Here is an 8,629-nt window from a genome sequence, read left to right as displayed (position 1 = left end):
CAATGAAAGATGACTGAGATATTTACTGTTAACTATTTTGTTAATTGTTTCAAAAAAAAAAAAAACTATTTTGTTAATAAAAAGTTTGAGTATAGGCAATTATTATAATTAAGCACGAGTTCAATTTTAATAAATTGAGACCTCACTTGAGTTTTTACCAACATTAGTTCTATCTTCTTTTGTTCCTTTTTTGGTTACAATGGTGGGGCTAATTCCGAGGAAACATAAAAAAAAAAAAAAAACAGACCGATCTTTAAGAGGTGTATCACACTCATGAAGACCTAAACTCAAACTCCCTACATAATTTGCCATCCAATAACAATATTATATCTCTGTCAGTATGTGATTGCTCTTGAGTTTTGAAATTCCATAACCACCCAGTTTCATTCTGTTCTATCTTCTTCATTTTATAGATCTGGTTTGTTGCTGTCCAATTGAAGATGAAGAAGGACGCTTGTTTCCTCCTTTCTCATCTACCGTTTCTATTCTTTTAGTTTTTTTTTCTGGTTGGATTTCATATATCTTGTTATATCTCTTAATTAGTTTGATATGTATCGGTTGTTCATCATCTATTCATTTGTAACTTTTTCTGGTTTAGTAAGAGCGAAAATGATAGATATTATCCGTAGAACACTAGATTTACGGGATTGTGAAAGAAAGAATTCCGATCCGAAAATTCCAAATGGTTTAAATGAAGAAACCATAACTACAGTTGATTCTCTACGAATTTGAAGTGACGAACAGTATATGTTCTATTTATTGTTTGTTTTAGCGGTACCTTTAATGACTATTCTTACTTTTTGTAGTTTATTTTTTACTTTCGTAAATCATGTATTGACTTACTCTAAGGTTTTATTACTTGCTGTTGTCATATCATTATCACTTAATTATCTAATGAAATTTTAGCATTCTGATTAAAAAAACAATATTATATAGTAAATAAATATAAAAAAAAGTCAGAAAGTTGGGTTAATGTCATTTTTACCTAATGCGATCATGGAAATCGAGGCGGTCATCTATAAAAGTAACATCTTTCTCCTAGAATTTGTATTTGCAGACCTGACTTAACAACTTTCTATTATCTAAATCCAATAAATATATATTTGGGTCTTAATTTCTGTTTCGCTTTTTACTTTGCAAACCGACACGGTTCCGTTCAAACGAGATCGTTTTGTAAAACTGAAAGACCAAAACAAATTAAAGCTAATTTTTTTCATTTTCAACTTTTCTATATTTCACTCTGCCAACTTTGGCATAGCAATGGAGGATTGAAAAAACTCCAAATATCAAAAATTAAATATATGAGGTTCTACACATTTTTAGATCTGAGTTGGGCAAGTGCCCCAATTTTTCCTATTCTAGATGTCCCTCCTCATATTCAAGTGCTCTCTAATCCTTTTGTAGCTGAAGTGGTAATGCAATTAAATCAATAAACGATGTTGTTTGGAATCGAACCATTAACTACTCAGTTAAGGAGGTTTTGCTACTGCAACATGAAACCATTTAAATTAAAAGTTTAAACTCATAAAGATCCACTTCCTATTAATATCTGTCTTAATGGTATGCTTTCTTTTCTCTATCAAAATTTTTGGCATTTAATTGGTTCAGATATGGAATCATTTGTGTTGGAAATATTAAACTCTGGTCCAATGCTTGATAATCTGAATCATAAACTTACCTACCTTATTTCTAAAAGAAAAAACCTACATGCGATTAGTTATGTAATGTTTTATATAAACTACTCTCAAAGGTCCTTGCTAAGGAGTTAAAAGCAGTATTTTCTTCTTGATTCGGATAAATGAAGAGTGTTAATTTTCAATCGTCACTACGCCAAAACTCTCTTCAGACGACGATCAGGTTATATCATGTTTCGTCATCACACATGACATTAGCCTATTTGCTTAATGTCATCTTACCATTGTTACGAGACAGCTTATTTATTACTGCCGTCACCTTTAATGTCATCACATGACATTCTAACAATTAAAACCGTCAGGTTAACGTGTGGAAAATTGGTATATTTAATATGAGATAACAGTTCGTATCTCAATTTCTGCTGTTATAACCTGTTTAGATGGCACATGTCTTAATCAATCATGTCAAAGGATTTTTTTCATATGACAGATACGTTTATTTTAATGTCTTTTTATTGCTGTTTAGATGACATTTTTAAAAATTAAAATGTCACTTTATGCCTTATTCTTCGTTTGAATTTTTGGTTTTTATACCTGAATATTAAAACATACTAAAATATGAAAATGAAATTATGTATATCAATGGTTTTAATTTTATTGGAGACCAATACTCATAATATGTTTACATTTGTGCCTATAACGTCAATCCATATCTTGAATAACCAATACATTTCTGAATTAAAACACAAAAAAATAATCAATCTTCCATAACGTCAATCCATATCTTGGAGTAATAATTAGGCCTATAATCCCAAAGGTCTTGGTATCTGCAAAAGCCAAGCAGGTCATTAATATTACATACATCCCTAAACTTAGTAATTACGTAGACCCTTCCCCTTTCATGGCCTTTCACTTACCACAATCATATCACTATAAATAAATGCATCATAAACGTTCAGAATCCATACCTTCAACAGCCAGAAAACTTACGCTGTAACAATGGATCCCCTTGTTGAAATTCCACAAGAGATAATTGCTGACTTGGAGAAATTGTTAATGGAGTACCCAGAGTGGCTTCTGGCCATCGATGGTACGTAATGTCAATCCATAGTTGTTCTGTAACTCTTCCTGGTTTCTTCTGTGTATTTCTAATGATTCTTCTTGGATGATAACATACAGGTCCTCTCAATGGTAACTTCTTCAAATAGTCGATCAGAATGAAAGGCCCCCAATACACCCCATATGAAAGGGGTGTATTTGAAATCAGAATCTGCTACCCTCCGGATTTCCCAAACAGTCCTGCAAGAGTAAATATTAACTCAGATCAGTAAGATATAATCACCTACATGAAACATACACTAATAAATCTCTCCTCTTATTCTCAGTTTTGCTTCTGGAATAGGATATATCATCCTAACGTGGCTCCTCAGGGGTTGATTCATCTTCCCCGTATCCTTAATAACCATCGCTTATCCACTACCACGGTATAATGCAACCATTTATCTATTTCATTTGATAAACATACAATATCATATTTTTGATCTAATTATTCTATGCATTTTGTAGTGTCTGTGGCACCTATATGATCTACTTCTACAGCCCCACAGTGAGGAGCCATATCCTGGGCAAGAAGCAGTTGCTGAGCAATACCGCAGCAACAGGGAAGAGTATGAGGGGTTCGCCCGGATATGGACTGAGGAGTATGCAAAGTGGATATGAGGGTGTCCAAATCTCCTAAACTATCTTGAGTGAGGGAAAGGAGAATCGAAAGGCAATGCGAGCTCCAAATGTGGTTCTCATTCCAATTCGAAATTTCCTTTCTCCACTCAAAATAGTTAAGGAGATTTGGACCTTTAATTCCCCCCCCCCCTTGTAATATAATGTAGAGCTTTGCTATTCAGTTCGTATGTCTGTGTAAGTAGACTAAACTGACCCTTTTATAATGCTCCTTCCACTTGGGTTGTACTCGTTGTACTCTGAACTTGGTAATGAGGGTTATGATGTTGTCACCACAAGGGACTCTGTTTGTGCTGAATATGAGGGTGTTCAAATCTCCTAAGGTGTCTTGGCTAAGTGAAAGGGGAATCGAAAGGCAATGTGAGCTCCAAATGTGGTTCTCATTCCAATTCCAAATTTCCTTTCACTAGTCAAAATAGCTAAGGAACTTTGGACTGTCAATTACAACCGAAAGGCAACACTCATCCCCCCCTTTTATAATATAACGTAGAGCTTTGCTATTCAGTTCGTATGTATGTGCAAGTAGACTAAACTGACCCTTTTATAATGCTCCTTCCACTTGGGTTGTACTCGTGGTACTCTGAACTTGGTAATGAGGTTTATGGTGTTGTCGAAACAATAGACTCTGTTTGTGCTGAATGCATCATAAACCTATCACCATGTTTAATTTTGTTGTTACGATATCAACCCGAGTGGAAAGGAACATAGTAAGAGTATGGCCAATGCACATACATAACCCTTTATGTAGAACTTGTTATTCAGTTCGTATGTATATGTATATTCTATCTAATCAAAATATATCTTATCATTTGCAAGCCATATCAGTACATGCAATTAGCCTAAATTTACCCTTTAATACATGCTTCATACATGCTCAATGACCATTTTACAATGTTCCTCTGATACTTGATGCATGATTAAGGTATATTGTAAACGAATTACATTCAGAATCCTTACTTATGAGCATAACTCATGTTCAAATAAAAATGAGTCAGTTGAGTTCATAACATTTTCAGCTTTAAGAGTATGTCTAACATGCTATAACAAGTAGACAACTTATTCAAGTAGACATATGTATATTCAAGTGAACATGCTATAACAAGTAGACAACTTATTCGTGCATGTCTATTCCTTACTTATTCAAGACAACTTATTCCTTACTTATCATCATAAGTCATGTTCAAATATAAATGAGTATGGTGATATATCTTATCATTTGCAAGCCATATCAGTACATGCAATTAGCCTAAATTTACCTTTTAATACATGCTTCATACATGCTCAATGACCCTTTTACAATGTTCCTCTAATACTTGATGAATGATTAAGGTATATTCTAATCAGCTGCTAATCGATCTATGCAGAGTCCATGCGGCTAAAAATCGCCAAGGGCCAAAAAACTCCTAGAGGGACTAATCAGAGAAAATCGGATGTATTCTCAATTTCAAACGTCCAGACCGGATCTAGGCACCTTGGTTTTGAATAGTGATTACAACAGCCAAATAATTGGATAAGTTGCGAATTTGACGTATTATTTTTGTAAAAGTCTAGATTTGCCTCTAACATATAAAATGATAAAATGTTATATTTTATGTTTTCAAGGAAGATCAATTTACTTGATAGAAAATTTGAACAAACTAGTTTACCGTTATTTGACGAATATTTACCTGTTATTGGACATTTCAAATATTAATTATTGTTGAGCGATTTTCGCAAGTGCACGGTATACGCTTGTAGTAATAAAAGATATCGAACCCACAGGGAACGCTTTTTAACTAAAAACTTATTTAATTCAGTTTTATTCACGTGTTTAGGTTTAACAAAAGAAATTCGTTTAATTGATTGAATTGGTTCGGGTAAATTAGGATTAGATAAGAATATTATATCGAGTTTAGAGAACAATTCCGTCTTGAGATTTTGATTACAAGACAGATACTTCCGTAATTGGAATAAATAGAAGGTATAAAACTTATTTTCATAAAGCAAAGAAAACAACTTTAACTTTGGAAAGATTATGGACATGTAATAATATAGGAATTTATTCAATTAAATGGCTTTGAACCGTAGAAATCTCTCTGGATCGGAGCAGATTGCTACCTTAATCAAACTAGTATTTTATGTCTGATAAGCCACGATCAGCGATCATATCATCCATAAAAACTAAATCTGTCAAGTGTTCAACAAAGTTCTTATATGAATAAGATGGAATAGAACGTTTTAATAAAAACAACAATTTATCATTTTGAAAATCATTTTGTCAGAACAATATCAAAATAACAACAGAAAGAATGTATTGAATAAATAAGCATATCATTAATGAAATGTGAATCTTCACAAGTTAACAGAGAAGTAGAAACTTGGAGAGCATTGCAACGAAAACTTTGAGATCCGGGTTGTCAATCTTTCCCTCAAACTCCGTAGGTTTGTCAGACCCCATACGCTTCAGCCGTCAATTCTTCTCGCTGAATCTTCGAAATAGAGACTGGTCAGTCCACTACCAGAATGAAAACTTGTCTCTGATCAACCTTTGAAACTAGACTAATACTGTGTTTATAACTAAACTAATAACAACTTGTGTACAGCAAGTTTGTTTACACAGAAATGTAATCTAACTTTCTGACTCATTTCTGAGTCAGAGTTTCTTCAGCATAACAACTCTCTAATTTCTCTAACTATTTTTCCAACATTGATTTCTTGAAATGGATCACTTATTTATAGTTGGTGAAGGGTTGTAATTGATGGGTCGTGTCCGTTGGTGAAGGGTCGCTTTTATTCAAACGAACAGACGCGTTTCTTAGATTTAAACATGTGAAAACTGTGCAGAATTCTTCGCTGTCTCATATGAGATTCTAAAAATCTTAATCGCGACAGAGGGTGCAGGGGCGAGTTGAAGACTTCGTTTTTTCAGAATTTGGCTTTCGTATGTCGCGACTGAGATTCTGAAAATCTCAGTCGTGACAGGGGCTTTTCTCCCCGTCTCTCGACTGCTTCTTGTCCTCCTTGAGCATTCTTCTGACTGATATGCATTCTTGGTACGTTTTTTTAGGTTTTTCCTCCATTTTAGCTCCGTTTTAGCTCCTATTTGGATTTAACCAAATAATTAAGTACCTTGCATCAAAGAAGTAAATAAAGACGTAAAAGTATTCTAAATGAATATATTTAGCACGATTTCAATGTAAATTTAACGTATTTATATATGATATTTTAGGTATATTTTGGGCTTAACAAACTCCCACACTTAAGCTTTTGCTAGTCCCGAGCAAAAGTTCACTGAATTTATTCTTTAATCAATCTCTTTATAAATACAACATATATCCATATATTCCTTTTTGAATTAGTTAAACCGAAAAGAAAAGGTTCCATGGTAAATTTATACGCAAAGTATCAAACTAGCTAGTATAAAAGAGATATATCATTCGTCTTGTATCTCAATTTTTATATTGAAGTATTCGGGACGGTGTAAGCACGCATGTTTTTGAATCTTTCGTCTCAAGGCAATTAAAAGCACAAAATTTCCTTTTCCAAACCTAAACTATTACAAATATAGATTTATTAAGGACTTAGGTTTAATATATTTGCTTAGTGACGCCCGTGATAAGGGTGGTCTCGTCCGTGACTTTATATAAATTAATTTGCTTTTGTGTTCATTTAAGAGGTACCGACCATGTTATGGGTGGACGCAATCGTTACTTAAAACTTTAAACACGTTTAATTTTGCTTTAATTTTTTAACGTTCCTTTCATACCTCGATTATGATAAGGTTGATCTCAATCGTGGCCAAAAGTTAAGAATACGACTACTTGATTTATTAACACGAGTTATAAAAATTAAAATTATAAATTGGGAAAAGAAAAATAGCACATTCATCCTATATTGACTTGAAATTCAACATGTATTATGGCTAAAGTTTCCTTAAAAACTTCAATTGGTTTTTAATGTAAGACGAAAATCATACCGAGCTAAAAAGCTAAAGTTGTTAGTTTGATTTATGCCTATAAACCTAATTGAAAATTGAAAATAAGATTTATATTTATCATGAATTCATGATATAAAATAGAGATTTGAAACTAAAGAAATTTTACTTATATACATTTACTCGAGACGTTTTTTTTTTATAAAATCGTATCGGAGATTTGTAAAAATATTTGTAAAAATATTGCCCGTATAGAAATATTATTTCTACCAATAATGATAACCTTAAAATATGTTAAAGTGTTTGAAACATATGAAATATATACTTAACAAAAATTTTACGTTTATGAAAAATTGTCATTATTGTTTTGAAAAATGTTGCATTATATACTTTACTTAAACATTAATAACAACATGCATTTACTTAAATAAATAGTATTCATTCTCATTCGTTGCGTTCATTCGTACTTAAAATTAAAAATGAATATGAAATATCTCCTCCCACACTTAATTTGGACCATGTCCTCATTGGGGCAAAAAGCGATAAAACACGAAAAATAGTACGAAATTAAATCATACGAATTAGAATGTAAAAATATAGTACGAAAACATTCAAACATAATAATAAACATAATTGTACCAAACATAAGTAGAAATATTGTACCAAACGTAACAAAGCATAATAACGAAAATGAGTTAAAGATAGAAAAGATAAAACCTATCAAGGTGAACTCGGTAGTGAAGGCGTAGTCTCAACTCCTTGGCGTCGGAAAAATGATAGCATCCGGCGGCGAGTAGATTTGTGCTCACGTCGCAACATAGTGATATTGGCATCCACCGTGTTTATCCTCGAACTCATTTCGGTATTGGTGCCAACGACTTCATCTAACCGCAAATTCATGTGGCGGTTATGCTCGTTCATTTGTGTCAAAACAAGTTGCCATCCAACTTGTTCATCAACATTAGGTTCTACATTTGCTTGCTCGTTGGTGTGAACATCAACATGCTCCTCCTCCTCCTCTTCTTCATCAAATTCCTCCTCATCTTCCTCATCTTCCTCATCATCATCTTGGGCACCCAAACCTTGAGAACTCGAGGCTTCACTACCCATGGTAGCAAAAACACGTCTTGTACGAGCTTCATAAGAGATAAAGGCGGGCGGTCCCAATTTCTTCAATAAATTGGCCCTTTAAAGTGCCGTGAGATCCAATGAATGTAAACCAACATGAGGCATATTTTGATAATCTACTAATTCACCCCGAGCACCCAAAACAATGCCGGTAATTAAATTACCCATAGGCACTTGCTTATTGCGGGACTTGGAAGCTCGAACTAAATTAGTAAAT

The sequence above is a fragment of the Euphorbia lathyris genome, chromosome 7 (assembly GCF_963576675.1).
Source record: "Euphorbia lathyris chromosome 7, ddEupLath1.1, whole genome shotgun sequence".
NCBI classification, from domain to species: domain Eukaryota; kingdom Viridiplantae; phylum Streptophyta; class Magnoliopsida; order Malpighiales; family Euphorbiaceae; genus Euphorbia; species Euphorbia lathyris.
This window is presented reverse-complemented; position numbering follows the sequence as displayed.